This window comes from Chiloscyllium punctatum, chromosome 36, assembly GCF_047496795.1.
Source record: "Chiloscyllium punctatum isolate Juve2018m chromosome 36, sChiPun1.3, whole genome shotgun sequence".
Lineage (NCBI taxonomy): Eukaryota > Metazoa > Chordata > Chondrichthyes > Orectolobiformes > Hemiscylliidae > Chiloscyllium > Chiloscyllium punctatum.
In genome coordinates this window covers 70,314,968-70,340,924 of record NC_092774.1, presented here as the reverse complement: position 1 = coordinate 70,340,924, position 25,957 = coordinate 70,314,968, and the positions used below count along the sequence as shown (strand labels likewise).

General features: G+C 46.9%; 2 non-coding genes across 2 annotated transcripts; both read left to right on the top strand.

Annotated features, from left to right (window-relative positions):
- The first annotated feature begins 9,356 nt into the window (after positions 1 to 9,356).
- trnae-cuc (transfer RNA glutamic acid (anticodon CUC)) lies at positions 9,357 to 9,428 on the top strand. Its single transcript has one exon. It is a non-coding gene; the product is annotated as a tRNA-Glu (tRNA).
- A 16,181-nt stretch (positions 9,429 to 25,609) lies between these two features.
- On the top strand, positions 25,610 to 25,683 carry trnan-guu (transfer RNA asparagine (anticodon GUU)). Its single transcript has one exon. It is a non-coding gene; the product is annotated as a tRNA-Asn (tRNA).
- The last annotated feature ends 274 nt before the right edge of the window (positions 25,684 to 25,957 follow it).

The window sequence follows — 25,957 nt, the reverse complement described above, 5'->3', positions numbered from 1 at the left end:
GGAGAAGGATTGACATTTTTGGATCTTTGGGATCTCTTTTGGGGTAGAAGTGACCTGTAGAAGAAGGACAGATTGCACCTAAATTGGAAGGCGGCTAAAATACTGGCAGGGAAATTTGCTAGAACTGCTTGGGAGGATTTAAATTAATAAGGTGGGGAGGGTGGGACCAAGGGAAAAAAGTGAGGGAAGAGATCGCTCTGAGACGGGTACACCTGAGATGGAAAAGGGTCGACCAGATCTAAAAGTTGAAGTTCTAAATTGGAGAAAGGACAATTTTTACGATATTAGGCAAGAACTTTCAAAAGCTGATTGGAGGCAGATGTTCGCAGGTAAAGGGAATGCTGGAAAATGGGAAGCCTTGAGAATTGAGATAACAAGAATCGAGACAAAGTATATTCCTGTCAGGGTGAAAGGGAAGGCTGGTAGGAAAAAGGCAATGCTGGATAACTAAAGAAATTGAGGGTGTGGTTAAGAAAAAGAAGGAAGCATATGTCAGGTATAGACAGGATAGATCGAGTGAATCCTTAGAAGAGTGTAAAGGAAATAGGTGTATACTTAAGAGGGAAGTCAAGAGGGCAAAACGGGGGCATGAGGTAGCTTTGGCAAATAGAATTAAGGAGAATCCAAAGGGTTTTTAAAAATATATTCAGGACAAAAGGGTAACTAGGCAGAGAATAGGGCACCTCAAAAATCAGAAAGGCTGCCTTTGTGTGCAGCGACAGGAAGTGGGGGAGATACTAAATGAATATTTTGCATCAGTATTTACTGTGGAAAAGGATATGGAAGATATAGAGTGTAGGGAAATAGATGGTGACATCTTGCAAAATGTTCAGATTACAGAGGAAGAAGTGCTGAATGTCTTGAAACGGTTAAAGGTGGATAAATCCCCAGAACCTGATCAGGTGTACCCAAGAACTCTGTGGGACGCTAGAGAAGTGATTGCTGGGCCTCTTGCTGAGTTATTTGTATCATCAATAGTCACAGGTGAAGTGCTGGAAGACAGGGTGTTGGCAAACGAGGTGCCACTGTTTAAGAAGGACAATAAAGACAATCCAGGTAACTACAGACTGGTGAGCTTGACCACGGTGGTGGGCAAGTTGTTGGAGGGAATCCTGAGGGGCAGGATGTACATGTATTTGGAAAGGTAAGGGCTGATTAGAGATAGTCAACATGGCTTTGTGCGTAGGAATTCATGTCTCAGAAACTTGATTGAGTTTTTTGAAGAAGTAACAAAGAAGATTGATGAGGGCAGAGCAGTAGATGTGATCGATATGCCCTTCAGAAGGCGTTCGACAAGGTTCCCCATGGGAGACTGATTAGCAAGGTTAGATCTCAGGGAAAACTAGCCATTTGGATACAGAACTGGCTCAAAGGTAGAAGACAGAGGGTGGTGGTGGAGGGTTGTTTTTCAGACTGTAGGCCTGTGACCAGTGGAGTGCCACAAGGATCAGTGTTGGGCCCTCTACTTTTTGTCATTTACATGAATGATTTGGATGCGAGCATAAAAGGTACAGTTAGTAAGTTTGCAGATGACACCAAAATTGGAGGTGTAGTGGACAGCGAAGAGGGTTCCCTCAGATTACAAAAGGATCTGTACCAGATGGGCCAAGGGGCTGAGAAGTGGCAGATGGAGTTTAATTCAGATAAATGTGAGGGGCTGCATTTTGGGAAAGCAAATCTTAGCAGGACTTATATAATTAATGGGAAGGTCCGAGGGAGTGTTGCTGAACAAAGAGACCTTGGACTGCAGGTTCATAGCTCCTTGAAAGTGGAGTCGCAGGTAGATAGGATAGTGGAGAATGCGTTTGGTATGCTTTCCTTTATTGGTCAGAGTATTAAGTACAGGAGTTGGGAAATCATGTTGCGGCTGTACAGGACATTGGTTAGGCCACTGTTGGACTATTGCGTGTAATTCTGGTCTCCTTTCTATCGGAAAGATGTTGTCAAACTTGAAAGAGTTCAGAAAAGATTTGCAAAGATTTTGCCAGGGTTGGAGGATCTGAGCTAGAGGGAGAGGCTGAACAGGCTGGGGCTGTTTTCCCTGGAGCGTCAGAGGCTGAGTGGTGAACATATAGAGGTTTACAGAATTATGAGGGGCATGGATATGATAAATAGGCAAAGGCTTTTCTCTCGGATCTGGGAGTCCAGAACGAGAGGGCATAGGTTTAGGGTGAGAGGGGAAAGATAGAAATGAGACCTAAGGAGCAACTGTTTCACGCAGAGGGTGGTACATGTACGGAATGAGCTGCCAGAGGAAATGGTGGAGGCTGGTACAATTGCCACATTTAAGAGGCATTTGGATGGGTATATGAATAGGAAGGGTTTGGAGGGATATGGGCTGAGTGCTGGCAGGTGGGACTAGATTGGGTTGTGATATCTGGTCGGCATGGATGGGTTGGACCGAAGGGTCTGTTTCCATGCTGGACATCTCTATGACTCTATGATTTTGTCTGGCAGCTCAACTTTTATCTATCTATTCCCCAGGCTGGGGGAAGTCCAAAACTAGAGTTGTTTAGGCTGAGAGGGAAAAGGTTTAAAAGGACCGAACAGGGTAACTTTTTCACGCAGAGAGTGGCATCTGTTTGGAATGAGCTGCCAGCGGCAGTTGTCGAGGCTGGTAGAATTACAATCTTTAAAAGGCATCTGGATGGAGGTATGAATAGGAAGGGCTGAGAGAGATATGGGTCACATGCTGACAAATGGATCACTAGGTTAATTTTGGAAATTTTGTCGGCGTGGACCAAAAGGTTTGTTCCTGTTCTCTGCAAATCTATGACTGTATTTCTACATATTCTGAACCAATTTCACAAGACTAGGAATAGACCATTCCAAGATTACAGGCTGTCCTCAACTGTGGCCTAACTGCGCAGATTTCAATGCAAGTTTCAGAAAGATGTCTGCAGCTTTTTTTAAACAGTTGAATATGCTTTCAGACATTACTGATGTTTCTGAGTGCATGATCTTAGCTATTCTCAATGTTAAAGGTCAGCCATTTCTCACGTTTCCCTTCCCCACCCCCACCCCAGGTCGCCATCACCATCCATTCTCTCTCTATCATTAGAAGGATTTGATACAGGGATCAAAGAGGGCTCGAGGCATGAGAAAGGACGGGGGCAGGGTACTCAGAGTGAGATTGGACGGGGGTCGCAGAGACAGGGGGAAGACAAAGAGAGAAAATGGGAAGGAGAGCAGAGCATTGTTGGTAGAGAATACATGGGGGTACACAGGGTAGGAGCAGAGAGACCGAATGTGGTGAAGAGGATTGGGGAGGAGAGAGAGAATGCGGAGTTGTAGAGTGTGAAGTGAAAGAAATTGGTTGCAGAGTGTGGGGAGAGAGAATGCACGGGGCAGTGGGTGGAGAGAGGATGGACGGAGGCCTGTGGTGGGGAGAGAATGGACGGAGCAGTGGGTGGGGAGAGAATGGACGGGGGCAGTGGGTGGGAGAGAATTCATGGGGGCAGTGGGTGGGGAGAGAATTCATGGGGGCATTGGGTGGGGAGAGAATGGACGGGGCAGTGGGTGGGGAGAGAATGGATGGGGCAGTAGGTGGGGAGAGAATTCATGGGGGCAGTGGGTGGAGAGAGATTGGATGGGGAGCAGTGGATCAGGACAGAATGGACAGGGGCAGTGGGTGGGGAGAGAATGGACAGGGTCAATGGGTGGGGAGAGAATGGAAGGGGCAGTGGGTGGGGAGAGATTGGACGGGGAGCAGTGGGTGGGGACAGAATGGACGGGGATCAATGAGTGGGAAGAGAATGGACGGGGACAGTGGCGGGGAGAGAAAGGTCGGGGATCAGTGAGTGGGGGAGAATGGACGGGGCAGTGGGTGGGGAGAGAATGGACGGGTGGCAGTGGGTGGGGACAGAATGGACGGGGCAAAGGTTGGGGTGAGAATGAACGGGGCAGAGGGAGGGGAGAGAATGGACGGGGAGCAGTGGGTGGGAGAGAATGGACGGGGGGTAGTGGGTCGGAAGAGAATGGACGGGGCACAGTGGGTGGGAGAGAATGGACGGGGAGCAGTGGGTGGGAGAGAATGGACGGGGAGCAGTAGATCGGGACAGAGTGAACAGTGGGCAGTGGGTGGGGAGAGAATGGACGGGGCAGTGGGTGGAGAGAGAATAGACGGGGAGCAGTGGATGGGGAGATAATGGACGGGGCAATGGATGGGGAGATAATGGACGGGGCAGTGGATGGGGAGATAATGGTCGGGGCAGTGGGAGGGGAGAGAATGGACGGGCGGCAGTGGGTGGGGACAGAATGGACAGGGCAAAGGTTGGGTGAGAATGGACGGGGTAGAGGGTGGAGAAAGAGAGCAACAATGAATGGCGGGAGAAGGTGGGGGAGAGAAGGAATGGATGGGGGCAGCGTGTGGGAGGTGAGAGAAAATGAGTGTAAGGGAAGGGACTGGATTGGGGAAGGCAGAGGGTGGAGCGAAAAAGGGAATGGATGGGGACAGAGGGTGGATGAGGGACAGGACAGAGGGCAGAGGGTGCAGAGATAGAATGGACGGAGTGGGGAGAGTGGCATGTGTGGGAGAGAGAGAAGGGACTGGTAGGTTAGGGTAGAGAGAGAGAATGGACAGGGGATGCTATGGGTGGCGGTGAGGGAATGGACATGGGACGCTATGGGGATGATTGGATGGGGAGGTGAGAATGCATCCCACCCACTCCCAGCATCCCCTTCTCTGCACATGTGCAGTGCAGACTTTTCTGAATGACACGAGAGACGAGTCTGGAACACTGTGTGAGTGCAGTCACCCTCACATCCTGGCATCAGCAAACCACTGCCTTTCTGTTTTAAAAACTAAATAACGATGTGGGCTCTATACTGAGGATGGCGAGATATGGCTGAGAAACTGAACAGAGGGACAGGACTTTCAGGAGAGGGGTGCTGGGCAAAGGCAGGAGGATGGAAGGATGAATTTGGGTTGGAATACATTGAAAGATTTAGGAATTGAGAGACAGAGATTTCGGGTAGAAGAAAGAGAAGGCTGTTCTGTGCAAACCAAAATTCTCTCATCCTATTTTCTGCCTTGCACTGACAGCAGTGATCTGTTTTCTCAAGTTATTAGCAGAGGAGGATTTGCTTTTCAGGCATGGACAAGAAATTTAGTCAGGGCCTGAATATCAGCAGTGTTTGAATCCAGGAGGGGTAATGTTTGTCTACAGGAAATGATTTCAAATATCAACATGCATTGAGAACCTCCGTGAATACACGCAGCCTGCGTGGGAGTGCTCAAGGGTTCGAACTGCGGAGAGAACTTTAATTTTTCAGCGAAATGTGGACCAGTGTTCTCGCTATAGACGAGCCCTTCATTGGATCGTTGAATCTGCCGAGTAACAACGACCCCTGCCCCGTGGAAACTCTATGGAAGCAAATTGAATTCCTCAAACTGATTGGAGTGTCACAAGGATTGGGGAGAAGCCAATTGATTGCCGAGAGCTGGAGAGGGGATTCCTCGCAGCGCCAGGGACCTGGGTTCAATCCCACCCTCACAGTGACTGTGTGGATTTTGCACTTTCCTACCCCTCCCCCACCCCCTGTCCGCGTCGGTTTCCTCTGGGTGCTCGGGTTTTCTCCCATGTTCCAAAGTTGTGCAGGCTAGAGTGGATTGGGCGTTCTAAATTCAGGGATTAGCTGTGGGGTTATCGGGTGGGTCGGGGGGGTGGGGGTATGTTCTTCGGAGGGTCAGTGTGGACTTGGTGGGCCAAACGGCCTGTTTCCACAGTTAATCCCCCAACGTGTCTGCAGACTGGCTTCCAGCTCCATCTCTCTGTGCCGAAGGTCCTCCAGTATGTGTATTCCTTCGTTTCCAGCACCCAGAACGTCCCACCTTCTGTAAATCGAAAGACAAGTCCCACCCTGCCCACTCCAATGTGTGTTGTGTAACTGCTTAATCATTTTTAGTGGCCCAGCAAAGGCTGATAGCCAAGTTCGGAAACCAGGAGGATGGCCTCAATCGCGACCATGGGTTCATGTCACATGACAGGTAACCCCACTTCACTGTTACGCTCTCTCTGTCTCACTCTCACACACGCACATATTCACACGCTCATGCAGAGCCTTTCCGACAGACATGCTCTCTCTCAGACACACACTAATACGCCCCCCACACTCACACCCACGCATACATCTTCGCACATGATTACACTCCATCACACACACACTTTACCCAGCCTGCACGCGCACATACACACTGTCTCTCTCATTCATGCACTCACACATTTGGGGTGAATTTGCATTTGCAGGATTATATATTTGGAAATAGAACCAGTCTGACTCAAGATTGGGATACAGAGAGACTCTCACCTCACAGCTTTCATGCGTTGTTTGATGTGAGGTGTTACCTCCTTTTATAAAACATCAAGTTTCCTGGAGAACGTGACTTAAAAGAAGTTCTGGAATGTACAAATTAGTGAACCAAAATCTGCAGCCCATTTTAAAAGATGAAAGATTTAACAGTAATCTCGGTTTCTTCAATATGTCACTTATGTTGCATGACAGTCTAATGTTTTTGCGATATATTCTGTGTCTTGTGATTCTACACCACAGCTACCTGAAGAAGGAGCAGCACTTCGAAACCTAGTGTTTCCAAATAAACCTGTTAGAATATACTCTGGTGTTTGTGAGATTTTAAAACTTTGTTTCCAGTGAATACAGCCCACACCTCCCACTGTTGCCAGTAAACTTTGCAATTTCAATGAAACAATGAACCAGAAGTCCTGAAAAAATATACAGTTTGGAACAATATTAGCTACTCATTCACTGGTCCTTCTGAGACATGACATTAGTGCTGGAGGCTGAAAGAAATGAGCAGCTTTAAAACAAAAACCTGTTGGACCTCACAGAGTCTAAGCCGGGCGGTAAGTTCAGGTAACCTTTACTCCGACCCTATTTTGTTACAGCTTCAGATTTCCCCAGGAAAAAGGCATACAAAAAGTAGTTTTTAAAGAAAACACCTCCAGGTCAAAGTGCACCCACTCTCCCCACCCCACTTTCTTTGTTAGTCAGCTGAGTTGTCCCTTTGTAACTGGATCCCTGGTACAGCCGGGTAAAACATGCAGCTGGGATGACTGAGTGAACCCTTTCCCGCAACGGCAGTTTCCTTCACTAAAAAGGACATAAGTGAATCAGATGGTGTTTTTCCCCCGAAACGTGGTTTCATCCTGAGATTCTGAAGTCCAGATGACTGACCGAACTCCAATTCTGCAATCTACCACAGTGGGATTCGAACCTGGGACGCCCCAGTGCTGGGTTGATCGGAGCACTTGGCCATCGCTTCTTTCATCTCCTTGCGCTGGCACGTGAACTCGATGGCGCCGCCGCAGGTGGGAGGAGCAGGTGAATCCCTTTTGGAACTTACAGCAGGTGAATGGCCTCTCTCCAGTGTGGACCCACTGGTGGGAGGGCAGTGCAGCTGACTGAGTGAACTCTCCCCAGCACATGGGGCACGTGAATGGCTTCTCTCTGACTGAACCCCTTCCTGCACACTGAGCAGGTGAACGTCCTCACCCCATTCTGAATTCCTCTGTGGGTTTCCAGCACTGATGGGAAAGGGAATCCTTTCCCACAGTCCCCACATTTCCACGGTTTCCCCATTGGGTGGAGCTTTCCTTGTGTTGCTCTGCGTTTGAAATTACAAACAGAGCGGGGACATTGTCTTTCCCACTGCGAGGGGTGTGATTTTAATTCCCCAATCTGAGTAAATGGTTTAAAGCACTTTTCACAGTCAGCGCACTGAATCTCCCTCACTCGGTATCTCAGTATTCTCCCTGCCACACCAGTGTCCAAAGTCTCTCAAGCAGACAAAAGCAAACATTTCTTCAGGACCATGGGGGCAATGGATGACGCATCTGACTCCACCTACTTGTTTCAACTGCAGCTCACAGCTTCTTCACACATCCCAATTAAGCTTTCTCATTGTCATGAAACCGGCGTATGGGTACAATTCCTAATCTGCAGGAATGAGAATATTTTCACTGTCTCGCGTCAGTAAATGTCCCTGAGAACATCAGAGTCCCGTCACAGCGCTGTCAGAGGAGGGGAAGCTGAAAGAGACCCACATGCTGCTCATGGGCACATTTCACTTTCCCCAACTCACCGCCCCAACCACTGCGGCTCTTGGGAGTGGAAAGGGAACAAACACCAAAACCCAGTCTCAGCTTTGTAAATCTTCAGGAAATAGGAAAACTGTACATCCTTTCGGATCTTCCATCGTGGGCTGACAGCGTTGATTTTAAATGGCTCTCCAGTCAGTGTCGATTCGTTTTGGCTGAAAAAATCTTCCTTATCTTATCCCAGCATTTCTTGCCACAGAGAACTGTGCGGCAGATTTCATGTATATATTTCCTTGTATGGTATTTTGTAAATTACATTCGTTTTCTGGTTGTTTGTATCGGGTATTTCAGGTTCATGAGCCGCTGTTTAAGTTGTGTTGGTAGGTTTGTGGGCTACCTTGATGCTGAGAGGATTGAGTTTTCCGGACATAATTTCCCAGATGTCTTTATTGTAAAGTAATGTGGCTAGGGTTTCTGCAGACGTTGTGTCTACTTGTGTCAGTTTGTTGATGTGAAATTGGCACACTGAGTTTATTGGGTCGGCAAAAATGAGGACTGCAGATGCTGGAAACCAGAGCTTAGATCAGAGTGGTGCTAGAAAAGCACAGCAGGTCAGAAAGCATCCGAGGAGCAGGAAAATCGACGTTCCGGGCAAAAGCCCTTCATCAGGAATAGAGGCAGGATCCCTCCAGGGTGGAGAGATAAATTGGGGCTGGGGTGTGCTGGGCCAAAGGTAGCAAAAAGTACAATAGATGAATGGGGGTGGGGATGGAGGTGACAGATCAGAGAGGAGGGTGGAGCGGATAGGTGGGGAGGGAGATTGGCAGGTAGGACAGATCATGTGGACAGCGCTGAGCTGGAAGGCTACAATTGAGGTAAGGTGGGGGAGGGGAAATGAGGAAACTGATGAAGTCCACATTGATGGCCTGGGGTTGAATTTACCCCAAGCGGGAGATTAAACGTTCATCCTCCAGGCATCGAGTGGGGAGGGAGCGGCGATGGAGGAGGCCCAGGACCTGCATGTCCTCGGCAGAGTGGGAGGGGGTTTGAAATGTTGGGCCAGAGGGCGATGGGGTTGATTGGTGCCGGTGTCCTGGAGATGTTCCCTCAAGCGCTGTGACTTGACTCTGCGAGGAGTCTCCAGTCTCCCCAATGTAGAGGAGACTGCATCAGGTGCAATGGATACAAGAAATGACATTGTTGGATACACAGGTGAAAGCCTTCGAACGACCACGGCCCGGATTCGATTTCCGGGCAGGGAAGTAATTTTCAGTAGAGCTATCAGGCTGTGCTTGCAACTCCCTGGTGGTCTAGTGGTTAGGATTCGGCGCTCTCACCGCCGCGGCCCGGGTTCGATTCCCGGTCAGGGAAACTGTTTTCAGGGGGTATCTAGGCTCCCCGTTCTTCGTAATTGCTCTAGACAGTTATTTATTGATCTTCGTAGTTCCTGGGTGCTGCAGTGTGTCGTGGCTCGCTGAAATAGTGTCCTGATTCAGATATGTTTGTATGCATCGGGGTGATTGCTTCTGTGGTTAAGTTCTTGGTTCGCGTGCATTGTTTTCCGAGAGACGCTTTTTTGAATTTACCATTAACTGTTCGCTCTCCTGTGACATCTAGAAATGGCACTTTGTTGTTGTTCTCCTCTTTTGTGAATTTTATGCCAGTAAAGATATTGTTGATGGTGTTGTAGGTTTCCTCTAATTTGTTTCAATATTTGATGACAAAAGTGTCATCGCTGTAGCGGACCCAAAGTTTGGGTTGGATCGTTGGAAGGGCTGTCTGTTCGAGTTTCTGCATTATTGCTTCTGCGAGGAATCCTGATGCTGGAGGTTTCGTGCGTATTTCGTTGATTTGTTTGTCGGGCTTGTTATTGAATATGAAGTGGATGGAAAGGCACAGTTCCACGAGCTTGACAGTGCTATCTTTGCTGATGAAGTTGATGCTGTGTTTGTGTCTTTGGTTCTTCGAGTAGTGTCTTCAGTTTTCTTTGGCCACGTTGATGTTAATGGATGTGAACAGGGCTGTTATGTCAAAGGACAACATTAATCCATCCTTTTCTATCTCAGTGTCTTTGGTGTTCAGGAATTCTTGGATGGAGTAAATGGAGTGGAGTGAATCTTCGACTAGGTGTTTTAGCCTTCAGTCGTGGCCTTTGACTGGTCTGTATATTGGTGTTCCAAGTACTGAGACTATGGTCTAAGGGTGGCTCCTGGTTTGAAGGGAAGGAGAACAACAACAGAGGGCCATTCCTTGATGTCACAGTAGAGCGAACAGTCAATGGGGAACTTCAAACTGGCATCTACAGAAAAACAACAGACCCAAACCAAGTACTTAACTGCAGAAGCAATCATCCCAACACCCACAAACGAAGCTGCATCAGGACATTATTTCAACGAGCCACTACACACTGCAGCACAGAGAAACTACGAAGAGCACAAGAGAAATACGTATATAGTGTATTTAAGGAGAACGGGTCCCCAATAAACCCTCTCTGCCGATTTCTCATTGATGCTTCCAAGGTGACACTCAAAAATTCGGTTTATCCCTCCATTCTTTCCTGTTTGTTTTTTGTGGGTTTTGAAAGCTTTCGCAATCCTCTGACTGAGTATTGGAGTTGGAAGGTTGTGTTGTGGTTGTACAGGACATTGGTTAGACCACTTTTGAAATATTGTGCACAATTCCAGTCTCCCTCCGATCAGACGGATATTGTGAAATTTGAAAGGGTTCTTAAGCACCAAAGGGTCCACAGAGATGAAGAGGCCCTTCTGCTGCCGTGAGTGTGGGAAGGCCTTCAGTGATTCCTCTGCCCTGCTGACGCACCAGTTGGTCCACACTGGGGAAGGATGTTCTCCGGCCCCAAGTGCGAAATGGCCTTCAGCAGTTCTTCCCATCTGCAGAGACACCAGTGGGTCCACACTGAGGAGAAGCCGTTCTTCTGCCCCGACTGCAGAAAGGGCTTTGCACTTTCCTCCGACCTGCTACCCCATTGGTGGGTCCACATGGGGGAGAGGTCGTTCAGTTGCCTAAGTGCAGGAAGTCCTTCATCAATTCCTCAGCCCTGCTGATGCACCAGTCCGTCCACACCGGGGAGATGCCATTCTCCTGCCCGAGTGTGCTAAGGGCTTTACCCGCTCCTCCACACTGCTGAAGCACCAGCTGGTCCACACGGGGGGATGGGGGGTGGAGAGGGGAGGCCTTTCTGCTGCCCTGAGTGCGGGAAATCCTTCAGCAATTCCTCCGCCCTGCTGAAGCACCAGTGTGTCCACACCGGGGAGAGGCCCTTCAGCTGGCCCGAGTGTGGGAAGAGGTTCATGTTTTCCTGCAACTAGCGGAAGCATCAGCGGGGGCACCAGCGCACCCAGCAATCAGATCCCACCGGTAACGCTGCCTTTAGTCACCCCCCAGGACTGAACCTCCTGCCAGTTCTGACAGTGGGTGCACTGGGAGAGTAGGTAGGCTGTTTTAGTCTTCTGCTGGACGGCAATTGCCTGCCCAACCCCCCACAACTACAACCCCATGGTGGCTCAGGGTTAGCACTGCAGCCTCATGGCACCAGGAACTCGGAATACTTCCACCCTTGGGGATCTGTGTGCAATTTATGGAGGATAGGAAAATGGATCTGAGTGGGTTACTCTTCGGAGAATCTGTGCAGATGTGTTGGGCTGAAGGACCTGTTTCCACACTGTCGGAGTTCAACCAACATATGAGCTTTGTTTTCATTGGAAACTGCTGCTCATTGAGCCAGGGACTGCACATTGCCAAATGAAATGATCCAGAGAAACGTAAGACCGCAAGACCATCGGAGCAGAAGTTAGGCCATTCGGCCCATCGAGTCTACTCAGCAATCCGTTAGTGACAATAGTAGCGCAGATGAGATTAGCTACAGTGTGGAAACAGGCCATTTGTCCCAACAAGTCCACATCGACCCTCCGAAGAGTAACCCATCCAGACCCATTTCCCTCTGACGAATTTACCTAACTCTATGGGCAGTTAAGCATGACAAATCCACACGACCTGAACATCTTTGGACGATGGAAGAAAACAGGACCACCCAGAGAAAACCCACGCAGACACTGGGAGAATATGAAAACTCCTCACAGACAGCCACCCAAGGCTGGAAACAAACCTGGGTCCCCGGCACGGTGAGCCTGCAGTGGTAAACACTGAGCCACTACATATTGCAACCCGAAGTAGGCAAGCAGGAGGTTGGGAGAATGCAGCAAGCCAGGCAGCACCAGGATGTGGAGTAGTCAGCGGTTTGGGTATTAACCCTTCTTCAGGACTGAAACGTTGACTTCTCTGTGAGAAACGATTTACGGGAATGTTGCTGGGGGTTGGAGGGTTTGAGCTACAGGGAGAGGCTGGACCATCAGAGGCAGAGGAGTGACCTCATAGAGGTTACAAAATCATGAGGGGCATGGACAGGGTAATAGACAAGGTCTTTTCCCTGGGATGGGGTAGTCCAGAACTTGAGGGCAAGGGTGTAGGGTGAGATGCGAAATATATTAAAGGGACAACTTCACAGGATTTGGGTCAGGTGTTGTCAAATGGGACGAGATTACTTTAGGATATCAGGTCAGCATGGACAAGTTGGACCAAAGGGTCTGTTTCCATGCTGTATGTGTCTCTGACTACTGGTCCTGATGTAAGTTTAAAATAGAGTCCAAGTAACTTTGAATAGTTCAATCTTGTTGAACTCACCTCCTGAAAAGTTTCAGATGAATCCCTCTGAGAGATACTGTTTAAACATGCTGAGTTGGACAAAGTATCCCATCAAGTTCAACACAAACCCAGAGTTGAAGAAGTCAGAAGTCAGAACACCAAGGGGACCAAAACTGATCATAATATTCCAGGTGCAGCCTCATCAACGTCCTGTATAACTACAACATAACTATATCTATACTCAATTCCCGAACTGATGAAGGTTAGTGTGCCTAAACCTTTCTACATTGCATTGTGTATCGATGTAATCAGAGATATAGGACCTACTTTACACTGAACCACAATCCTGCTTCTGGGAGCACAGTGACTAATAGGGAAGGCAAAAGGGAGATTGACCTTTAAATGGAGTATAAAAGTAGGGAGGTTATAGTGGAGGTTTTGATTGAAAGTGCAGTGAAGATTCAACCAGCTGACAGTGGATCTGAATCACATGTAGATCAGACCAGGTTCGGACAGCACGAAACCAGATAAGTTTTTACAACAAACCACAACGAGGTCATCATTAGACTCTTAATTCCGGATTTATATTGAATTCAGATTCCACCATCTGCCGTGGCAGGTTTTGAACACAAGTCCCTAGAACATTACCTGGGTGAATAGTCTGGTGACAATAAAGTCGGCCATCGCCTCCCCTGAACACATTGGCTTATTGTGTTCAGAGGTAACAAAGGAACAAGAGGTTTTAGCAACTGTTAAGTTGTTGATGTTACACAAGGGAACATCAGAACTCTCAGTAATGGCACATACTGAAGTCAGTGTCCTGGATCAGAGGTAAGGGCTCGGGAACAATAAGAAATAGGAACAGGAATATACCATTCAGCCCGTTGAGCCTGCTTCTCCATTCAGTAGGATTCTGGGTGATCTGGCATTCCCCACAGTCACTTTCCAGCCATTTTCCTGCAACTGTTCATCCCCTGACTCTTCACAAATCTATCCATCCTAGTTTTAAAGTGACATAAAGGCTGTCAACAGAGTTACTGGGGTGGGGGTGGGGGGGGGTGGGGGGCGGGTACGGGGGCTCAGGTCGAACTTGGGGACTAAAACAATGGCTTCACACTTCACAACATTTAACTAAGGGAATGTTTATGGTTATCCAATGCTGGAAATTGGGCAGGCATTCAGGTAAAATTATTGGTAAATTATGAATGACAGAGGAGTCGGGAGAGAAGTGGTGTTCAGGTACAGTTGGATATCATTAGTATAGATGCCAACACCAGCAGCTACGGTAAAACAAATCAGAACGGAAGACGCTAAAATCATACCCTCCCAGAGGATAGAGTGATGCTAGAGAGGGTCAGTACTGTCATTAACCCTGATCAAGGCTGTCCGCAGGTCGACGAGGGAATGTTCATCCCTGTCACCGTGACAAAGGATGTCAAATATCACCTTGATAAGAACTGTTTCAGGGGTGGAAACCAGACTCGAGGGCTTTAAACACAGAATTCTGGAAAAGATGGGAATGGCTAATTCAACAATGTTACATCCAAATTAACACTTCTTTTCGTGCGATAATAATAGAAGTGTTTTGGTTTTATGTTTGAAGATTCTCAGCAACACTGAGTAAGAAGCAACAAAATTAACACAAGAAATACTGCAATTGCTACAATGTGCCTGCTCCCAATAGGGGGCCATCGGTGTGAAATTAACTGTCTACAAGGGGCAATATTGGAAAGGAATTACCCAGTTCATAGCTATCAGAGGGGAGACACAGACTGATTGATACAAACATATAATGGGCGGGAGTTGGCCACTCGGCACTTCGAGCCTGCTGCAGCATTCAATAAGATCATGGCTGATCTGAATTCAACCTCAACTCTACATTCCAACACATCCCCGACAATCTTTCATCCCCTTGGTTATCAAGAACCTATCTACCTCTGCCTTAAAGATTTTGAATCCACTGCCTTTTGAAGAAGACACACAACCCTCAGAAAGAAAAGAAATCATCCTCATTTTTGTCTTCTACATTTAAAATATGACCCTGTACTTTCAGATATTAAGATAGGGACACAAGCTGCATTGAAATAATACTTGTGGTACAGTTAACTATCTCAAAGTGCTTCACGTGAACATTATGAGAATTCCTTTAAAAATCACAAGACCGGAGCACAGATGAGACAGGTGACAAAATACTTGGTCAAAGGGACAAGTTTAGGGCAATCTTTTAAACAGGTTCAATTTCCCAAACATCAGAAGACAAAGACGTGAACAACAAACACAAAATAGCAACGAATGGGAAACAACAGTGTAGTCATAACGTCACAGGATGAGTAATCCAGGGAACATGAGTTCAAATCCCACCACAGCAAGAGGTGAGATGAGAATAATTCAAATCATCAATGGGGAACACAAAGTAAGTCTCAGTATGGTATCGATGACACTGACGTCAATTGTCCTAAAAACCCATGTTCACCAATGTTCTTTCAAGAGGGAAACTGCCATCCCTGCATGGTTTGACTTACATGTGACTCCAGACCGACAGCAATGTGGTTGACTCTTAAACTGCCCTCTGAATTGGCACAAGCAAGGCACCTTGCACTTAGGGATGGATAACAAATATCAACCGTGTGAAAGTGTCATAACAGAAATTGCTGGAGAAACTCAGCCAGTCTGGCAACACTGGTGGAGAGACAGAGAAAGAAACAAAGACAATATCCTGGCTTGAGTCCAGAACAGTTGTGAAGAAGGGTCACAGCACTTGAAATACTAACTCTGCTTCTCTCTCCACATGTGCTGCCAGTCCTATTGAGTTTCTCCAGCATTTAACGCATTTTTGTGTTTCAGATCTCCATCATCTGCAGTTCTTCATTACACTGACTTAGGGAAGCTCAAATCCCATAAAAGGGTCGAGCAGAAGGGCTGGAATTACTCAGCAAGTCTGGCACCAGTTATGGAGATAAAAACAGTTCGTACTTCGGGTCATTGAATGATCTTACATCAGGGACAAACTTTTGGGGAAGCTGCAAGAGTAAAAGGCACTGGTGTAACTTCAACATCTGAGAGAACTCTCTCAGCCATGGAGGTCAGGCTGACTCAGCATTCTGGTCCTGCTCATTACCTGTTAAATTCTCCATTTGTTTTTCTTGTTATATTTCTACATGGTTGACACATTCCTATGTTTTAAAATGAAATTACAAACAGACAAGAATTTTCCATGTAAGTAATCATACATTAGAAGGTTTGGAACGTGAATGTAAACTTTTAAACAGAAAGTATTTATTCATGCATGGGGTGTGGACATCGCTGGCAATGCCAGCATTTATACCCATCCTTAACCACCCTGTGGTTGGTTGGAAAAGTGCATGAAGGTGTCTGAGATTGTCTTGATCAGCACAGCAATCTCAAAGATGGGTGTGCTCAGGTACAAGTACCCTGCACTCCCACAGCCAAGTCTGCATTCACTTCAATTATAGATGCCATCTAAACCTCCCAGGACAAGGACAGCATGGGATGACAATCAGAATAAAGCTTCCTCTACTCTTGAATTTCAAGTGAAGCTACCTCAACACTGTCCCCAACAAACACTGCCAAGACAGACACAGCATTGGGTTAGATACAGAGTAAACCTTCCTCTACACTTCCCCATTCATACAGTCCCAGGACAATGACAGCAGAGGTTTAAATAAACAGTAGAGCTTCTTCCATTCTGACTGACACTTAGTACGTCCTACACTAACCCTCAAGGAAAATTCAGAACTGAAGTATTATCTGGTACTGAATTCACACATCCTAATGGGAATGACAGCAACAGAAAATCATGTAGTGAAACACAGATAAAACACACACAATGTACAACAAAACTAGACTGTTATTTGGATCAAAGACATAGTCCCTGCAGTGATCCGAATGTGAGCTGAACAAATTTCACACTTGAACAATATTCCCTGAGAATGCAATGTCCACCTCACTGCTGTCTATTCAGTTCCTCTGCTCTCGTTCAGGGCTGAGTTGCGGCTGACCACATTGTGGCGTGGAGGTCAAGAGGTTGGACAGTTAAGGTCAACTTGGATTGAGGGCATCCTTTGTCATGCCAGTGAGGTCGAGGGTCGCTCATTTACTCAACTTATAATCGGGGACAAGGGGATGTCAGGCTGGGCTTGTATCAGTTTGAGTTTAGAAGAAACAGATGATCCGATGGAGCTGTATAACATCTGGAGAGGACTTAATGCAAATGTAATGTCAACTCAATTCTAGCCAGAGACTAGTCTCTCATTTAAGATAGGAGAGTTTTGTTTTTCTCTCAAGTGTTCCCGAGTCTTTGAAATTCACTTGTTTAGAGAGCAGCATGTGGTGGTGGCACGGTGGTGAGCACTGCTGCCTCACGGCATCAGTGACCTGGGTTTGATCCCACCCTCGGGCAGACTGTCTGTGTGGAGTTTGCACATTCTCCCCTTGTGTCTGCGTTGGCTTCCTGTGGTGCTCTGGCCTCCTCCCACGGTCCAAAGGACATGCAGTTGATGGTAGACTGAACATGGGAGATGCAGGGTTACAGGGATAGGGTAACGAACTGGGTCTGGGTGGGACGGTCAGTCAATGTTGACTCGATGGGCTGAATGGCCTACTTGCACGCAATTGGCCTATAATAATCAATACTATGCACTTGCTTTATGGTTATCGACATCAAATTACATGAGTGGTTTTGGTTATTTCATCTCTTATTATCGTATTCAACCAACTACAGCATCTAGAAACTTGCTTAATTACAATATCCAATATTTGCCGAGTACTGTTTCTTTTTGTCACGACCATTATCTTGAACTCTGACGTGTGACCTCCTTATTGCTGTCAAAGTTCTTTATTTGTCTATACATTGTCATGTTTTTACTTTGTCGAATGTCTTCCTGACATTTGCAGTTAAGACCCTATATTCTGCCCTCGTCAACATTTTCCCTTACAATTCTCTACTAAGGATTTCACGAAAAACCTCAGAGTGTGGTGAGACTGCAGAACTCACTACCATAGTGAATACTTGGTTTGGAAGACACGACAACTAAGGGTAAGCAACCCAATACAAATGACTGTCACTGACACCAGATTCACAACACAGTGAAATTTAAACATGCAATATCCCTCAATTTCTCAACTGTCCCAAACCAGACTTGGTGAAGAACAGGTCTTGCACATCAACATTATAATTTAAACAAAAACGAACAATTATAAATACGGCAAATTTTCTAGGGCAAAGTTAAAGAAGATAATTTAATTAATAGCAATGATTTAAACCCTTTGATCAAGTCCCCCACCATCTCAGAGACAGAGACTTCAGCGCCAAATTAAAAAAAATTTTTTAAAACATACCAATTCAAGCAAACAGTTTCCAACATAGGATTGCCAAGCCTTTGTGCAATCTTTGGACTATTACTGTTTCACAGACACGTAACTGTAAATCTAATTTAAAAGTCACTGCTGAATGTGAATAGACACCCCAGTATTCAGCTGTTTCTTACAGGCTGGGACTCATTCACAGAAAGAGACAACAATTCTTTAACAGGACAGTAGAATCTGGAGAGAACAGCTCCTGGTCTCAACGAGCAGCAGTGCCCAATGGAAGCAAAGTTGCAGGGGTGGGGGAGCACGACGGCATAAAACAATAAAAACCGACCGACTCTCCCACTATAAGCACTGTCAGAATGTGCAGGGGTTCAGTCCTCTCAGTGACCCACAGCAGCTTCACCAGCAGAATCAGATTGTTGGGAGCACTGGTGTGCCCGCTGGTGCTTCTGCAAGGTGCAGAATGATGAGAACCTCCGCTTCCACTCGGGGCAGGTGAACGGCCTCTCCCCGGTATGGGCCCACCTGTGCCTCAGCAGGTGGGAGGAATTGCTGAAGGCCTTCCCGCACTCTGGACAGGTGAAAGGCCTCGCCCCCGTATGGACCCGAAGGTGGGATACCTGGGTAAAGCCCTTCCCACACTTCAGGCAGGAGAACGGGCTCTCCCCGGTCTGGACCCGCTGGTGCCTCAGCAGGGCAGAGGTATCGTTGAAGGCCTTCCCGCACTTGGAGCAGCTGAAGGGCATCTCTAATATGTGGACCCGGCGGTGGGTCCGTCCGACGGAGGAATAGCTGAAGGCCTTCCCGCATTCGGGGCAGGAGAATGACCTCTCGCCTGTGTGGACCCCCTGGTGCCTCTGCAGTACAGAGGAATTGCTGAAGGTCTTCCCGCACTCAGAGCAGGAGGACAGTCTCACCCCGGTGTGACTGCGCCCATGAGTCTCCAAGTCAGATGGGAAACGGATGCCTTTCCCACAGTCGCCATATTTTCATGGTTTCTCCACGGGACGGGATTCCTTGGGTTTCTCCATGACCGAAGCTTCAGCTGCACACAAACGCGTGTACAGCACCTCCCTGCCGTGAATTCCACTTCCCAATCTGTATAACGTTTACTGGCTCCACAATCAGAGTGCTGCAATAGTCGGGTCTCTCAGCCAGTCTCACTGATGCTGAAAACGTAATGAAAGAGGAACCAAAAAGCTTGTTTCCTTCTCACAGAATCATAGTCGAAAATTGTTATCGTCCCGATGGATTCAGTGACTGCCAGACATTGACGTGAAATTGAGGGCTGCAAATGCTGGAGAGTCAGAGTCAAAGCACAGCAGATCAGGCAGCATCGGAGGAGCAGCAGAGTCAATGTTTCAGGCAAAGCTCTTCATCTATTGATATTGAAACGTCCGTCTTCAGATCTTCAAATAATCTGTAAAAAGAGATTACAAAAGACATTACTGTCAGTCCAGGTTAGAAATTCCAAACAAGCAATTCTACTTTCTGCAGAATATTCTTTTCTTTTTCCACAAAATTGAAAGTCCCATCGCACTCCCTTTCATCCCTCTATTCTCACTCCGCTCAAACTAATTCACCCGACGGTACTGATTCAGGATCTTACAGAGACCGAAAAGTGAAAACATCAAGACAGACACCTCTGAATTTAGGATACCTCCACCTGAAAGTTAGTATCTTTCACGACATCTAGGAGTGAGTAAGTCTGATTTTGGGAAGCAAAAAAAAGTGTTAATTCAGGATGAACCTTCAATGCAGCTTCTTGAGAAACAACCAGACACGAAATGGTTAACATCTGGGGAGGTGGAAGTGGGGGGATGGAGGAAATGAGATATCAAGGCATTGACACCGACACCAGACAGAAACTGAACACATAGGCAGGGCAAACATGACGGGCAAGCCAGAGTCATAGAGATACACAGCACAGAAACAGGTCCTTCAGGCCAAATCATTCGTGCCCACCACATAGCCTAAATTAATCTCGTCACATTTACCAGCACTTGGCCCATATCCCTCTGAACTCTTCCTATTCATATACCCGTCCAGATGCCTTTCAAATGTTATAATTGGACCTACATCCACCACTTCCTCCGGCAGATCATTCCTTACACTTGCCTCCCTCACCTCAAACATATTATCCTCCTGTTCTGGACTTCTCCCATCCCAGGGAAATGACCTTGTCTATTTACCCTATCCATGCCTCTCATGATTCAATAAACGTCTGTAAGATCACCCCTCAGCCTCTGGTATACCGGGGAAAACAGCTCAAGCAATGCACTGCGTTTCCTTTTAGCTTCACACTCACAGAACCTTACTCCCGTGTAAAACATTGTTTCCCTCCCCCACACTGTCCATGGGAAAAGCCAAGGCTGCTGAGACTCTGGAGTTGGGGGAATGCCACGTAGAATTCCTGCAATGTGGAAACACGCCATTCAGCCCAACAAGTCCACACCGACCATCCAAAGCGTAACTCATGTGGACACATTCCCCTATCCCATTCCACTACACTTACTGCACACTATGGGCCCATCTAGTATGGCCACTTCTCCCGAAACTGAACACCTTTAGATGTTGGGAGGAAACCAGAGCACCCAGAGGAAACCCAGCAGACACGGCAGGGAGAATGTGCAAAATCCACACAGAGAGTCGCCCCAAGGCTGGAATCGAAAGTGGATCCCTGTCGCTGTAAGGCAGCAGTGCGAACCACTGATCCATCGTGCTGCCCATGTGTGCGGAAAGAAGTGGGGGCTGGGAACTTTGTTAATTGTACCACACAGTGGATTGTTGAGTAAGGTTAAATCTCACGGGATCCAGGGAGAGCTAACCAACTGGGCACAAAATTTAGAAACGCGCTGTTGGAGATGCTGGAATCCTTCCTGAAAACAACAAATGCTGGAGATCACAGTGGGTCAGGCAGCGCTGTGCTACTCTATGACTGGACAGTGTGGACGTGGAGATGATGTTTCCACTCGGAGAAGGGTTGAGGATGCCAAGTCATTTCGGGAATTTAAGACAGAGATAGGTTCTTGATTAATAAGGGGTCAAGGGTTATGAGGAGAGGGCAGCAGAATGGGATAGAGAAACATATCAGCCATGATCGACTGGTGGAGCAGACTCGATGGGCCAAATGGCCTCAGCCTGCTCCTGTGTATTATGGTCTTAAAGCTCGGCAGATGACTTAAGGGGTTCTCACAAACTATTTCAGAATCCTGAAGAGGAGTTGTTGGACTCGAAACTTTAACTCTGCTTTCTCTCCACAGATGCTTCCAGTCCTGCTGAGGTTTTCCAGTGTTTTCAGTTTTTGTTTCAGATTTCCAGCATCCACAGTTCTTTGTCTTATTTATCAAATTCATTTCTTGCCCTTCCCAAGTGTCTGGAACTTCATCTCCCTGATCTACAAACTGTTCACTTACCCTAGAAATGACCACTACCTCCTTATCAGAGTAGATCCCTTTGTTGCAAAATGATTGTTCAATTCTGTGACCAAAATTATTGCATTCGTAATTACTTACACCAGGGACTCTCAATATCTCAGGCCAGAACACAGCTAGATTGTTTCAGACAGTACATTTATGTGATTTGATGCAATTCCCTATTCCCGACCTTTCCAGCGTGTTGCAGGGAATGGAGGGTTTGAGTTAAGAAGAAGTTGGGACATTTTTCCAATGGAGCCGAGGAGGTTGACAGTTAACCTTATAGAGATTTTTAAAATCAGAAGGGGTATAGATAAGGTGTCATTCCCAGGAGGCTCAGAATATTTTATTGCTCCAGAAGGTGTAAAAGGGGGTCAAAGCTTCAACAGAAATCGAGCAGAGCTGAGAACAGATAATATTTAACCCTGTGGGAAGAGGGAGATCAGAGGACAGAGAAATCAGGACCTGAAATCCGAGCTGACACCAGACTACCATGTTATCAGAGCTTTGATTAGCAGTGCCCACCCTCCACCTTTACTGAGCCTCTCACTCGACTTGAATGCCACGTATCCCCTCGATATTCCGGATCCAATCCTTGTCATTCTGAAGCCATATCTCTGTAAGGAGTCTCAGATCATAATTATTCTCTACAATGTGTGCAGTAAATTAATTCGCTTTTGTTACAATGCAGCACACATTCATATACTGAGCTTTTAGTCTTATTTTTTGTGATGGTTAGAATCCAGTTTTGATTGCTAGTACATTTATTCTTCTTGTCCCTTTCTATCATTCTCTGGTGTTTGGTTTCCACATCACTACATTGCTCACTGGCCTTGATTTGGATTGGCTGTGGTAAATTGCCCAGTGTTTAGGGATGTGCAGGTTAGGTGGGTTGGCCATGGGAAACGCAGGGTTATCGTTTCAAAGTAATAGAAGGAGTAGGCCATTTGGCCCATCGACCCTGCTCCGCCATACATTAAAATCATGGCGGATCGATCAATCGTCTCAGCTCCTCCTAATTGCATTATCCCAACTTCCCTGAGTTCCCTTACCTCGCAAAAAACCCATCCAACAGTGTCTTAATGAAGCTGCCTCTACTGCTTCCTTGAGCACAGAATTCCATTAATTTACCATTAACCACATAGGTCCTGCCCTGAGTTGCCTCATCAAAATGCAACAGCTCATATTTGTCTAAATTAAACTCCATCCACAATCCTTGGCCCATCGGCTCATCTGATCAATTATAATTTATATTAAACTTTCTTTCCTACCTTATTCCCTAAAAGCTGAAAATCTCCATCCCAAACTCTCGCCCTCCGTTCTCACTTTGTTGAATCTAATCACGGATGTCCTCAATCTGAAGGGTTTGGTTCATGCTGATTAACAGGCCCACATTCAAGGGGGATCTAACTGAAACGGACAGAACATTGAACGGCCTGGACAGAGTGGATATTGGGAAGATGTTTTCATTGGGAGGAGAGACTAATACCAATGGGCATAGCCTGAGCATAAAGGGAGAATGGAGATTAGGAGAAATTTCTTTAGCCAGAGAGTGGTGAATCTATGGAATTCATTGTCACAGAAAACTGTGGAGGCCAGGTCACTGAGTATGTTGAACATTGAGATAGAGATGTACAGCACAGAAACAGACTGTTTGGTCCAACTTGTCCATGCCGACCAACTATCCCAACCCAATCTAGTCCCACCTGACAGCACACGGCCCCATATCCCTCCAAGCCATTCCTAATCATACACCTACCCAAATGCATTTTAAATGTTGCAATCGGACTAGCCTTCACCACTTCCTCTGGCAGATCATTCAATAAACGTACCATCCTCTGCGTGAAAAAGTTGCCCCTTTGGTCTCTTTGTATCTTTCCCCTCTAACACGAAACCCATGCCCTCTCGGTCTGGACTCACCCACCCCAGTAAAAGACTTTGTCTATTAATCCTATCCATGCCCCTCATGATTTTATACCTGTACAGTTACAACGTTGAAAAGATATTTGGATAAGTACATGAATACGAAACTTTCGAAGGTTTATGGGCCAAACACTGGTAGGTGTGCCGAGTTTAGTTTGAGAACATACTCAGCATGGACTAGTTGGATGAAGGGTCTGTTCAGTGCTGTCAGACTCTGTGACTGATCTGTACTGGTCTTAAAACCATTTTCTTACCTCCCCCGATAAGCATCCACTTCTTTGTTGTTCAAAACTCAGATGAACTTAGCCTTGAATATGTTCAGTGACCCCACTTCTGAACTCAATTCCTCTTCGTAATATATCACTTGCCTCGCTCATTGCCTGCTGCATCTGCCCGACAACTGGCATTGACTGGTGTGGAGGGACTCTGAGACCCCTTAGTACATCCATACATCATTCCTGATGAAGGGCTCGTGCCCGAAACGTTCCCTGTCCTGCTCCTCAGATGCTGCCTGACCTGTTGTGCTTTTCCAGTGCCACATTTTTCGATTTTCACCTCCAGTCCTCACTTTCTCCACATTCCAATATGTCACCATTTCAACAATGCACTGCTTTTTTTTAAACAGCAAAGGCTATAACTTCACATTGCAGCACTGCACTTGCCATGTGTTTGTCAATTGAGACACAGACCTGGACCAACTTCGGGAAGAGGCAAAACACTGAGTTCTGAACAAAAACCGTAGCACACTCAAAACGTCGGCTCTGTTTACCTTTCCACTGATGCTACTCGACCCGTTGGCTTTCTGCAGTATTCGCTGTGTTTGTTCTACACAAATGCTGCTTTCCATTAAAGAACTGCAATCCCTGTCCTCTGGTAACTGACCCTAGTCAGTGGCAATAGGTTCTTCTGATCATTAAGGTAAAAACGATGACTGCAGATGCTGAAAACCAAATACTGGATTAGTGGTGTTGGAAGAGCACAGCAGTTCAGGCAGCATCCAACGAGCAGCGAAATCGACATTTCGGGCAAAAGCCCATCATCAGGAATAAAGGCAGTGAGCCTGAAGCATGGAGAGATAAGCTAGAGGAGGGTGGGGGTGGGGAGAGAGTAGCATAGAGTACAATGGGTGAGTGGGGGAGGAGATGAAGGTGATAGGTCAAGGAGGAGATGGTGGAGTGGATAGGTGGAAAAGAAGATAGGCAGGTCGGACAAGTCAAGGAGACAGTAACTGAGCTGGAAGTTAGAAACGAGGCAAATGTGGATGTGGTACCGAGTTTGTTTCACAACATGGTTGAAGAGCTTCAGAGCAGAGGAAATGACCTGGGAGTTGCCGTGGGAGAGGGACTCCCTGAGATTCTTGTAGAGAGGAGGAAAACTTCTTCAAGGCAGGCATCCTTGCAAGAGGATTCGCAGTAGGGTTAAAATCAACAAGGTAAAAACAATGACTGCAGATGCTGAAAACCAAATACTGGATTAGTGGTGCTGGAAGAGCACAGCAGTTCAGGCAGCATCCAACGAGCAGCGAAAACACCACGTCTTCTCCCATCATTGACAGAAACCCCTGGAAATCTCCAGTTAACCTTCTTTGCTCCAAAGAGAACATTCCCAAACTTGGGAATGTCTCCACAAAATGGAAATTGCTCATCCCTGGACATGATGCAAATGTTACAATGGGGCAGAGGTTTTGGCAAAATATTGTCAGTTAGCAGGTGGAAAAATGTTCAGGAAGTAAAACATAAATCCCAGTCTCCAGCTTTGTGAATCTTTAGAAACTCTTTGGGAAGTGGAATTAGAGGAGAATGAAGGATGAACTGACGGACTGAGCAGAGACTGTCCAGACACCGTCCCCTTGTTTAAGAGGCTGATTGACTCTGATATTCTCGGGAGATGAACTGACCCGAGACATTGAACGAATTCTCTGCACATCAGGAATTCAAACCCATTCTCGGCTCGGGGCCAATGAGAAAATTCGGGAAGAGGCAAAACACTGAAAGGCTCGGAGGGCGACGGTCCCGGTGTAGGAGAGCTCGTTCCTCGTGACATGGATGTGCCTGCAGATGGTGGGATCAGGCTGTCCCCATGTCTCCATAATGTATGTCCAAGTCTTTATTATGGAAAAATAAAACCGATAGAAGACAATGGTAATTTTTGGGCGGGGCGGGTTGAACTATGAATTGAATAGTAGGTTCCTCAAAGACACTGCCAGTAGCGTTCGGGCCTGTCTCTGTGGCGCAATTGGTCAGCGCGTTCGGCTGTTAATCGAAACGTTGGTGGTTCGAGACCACCCAGGGACGGGTTGTTTCTTGTTCTCGCTCCTACCGCTTTCTTGGCTGCGGAGATGCACGTTTTTAATGGTTTCAGGAAAATGTTTCCCAAACGGAAATCTTCTCCACTGAGGCAGGACAAAGGGGTTTCTGAATTTATTGAATTTCTAACGTAAAGGACTGCGGATGCTGAGAATCCGAGACAGAAAGCGAAACTGCTGGAAAAACTCAGCAGGTTTGGCTGTACTTGGATGAGGCAAAAAACGAGTTCTGAAATGTTGTCTCTGATTCTCTTTCCACAGAT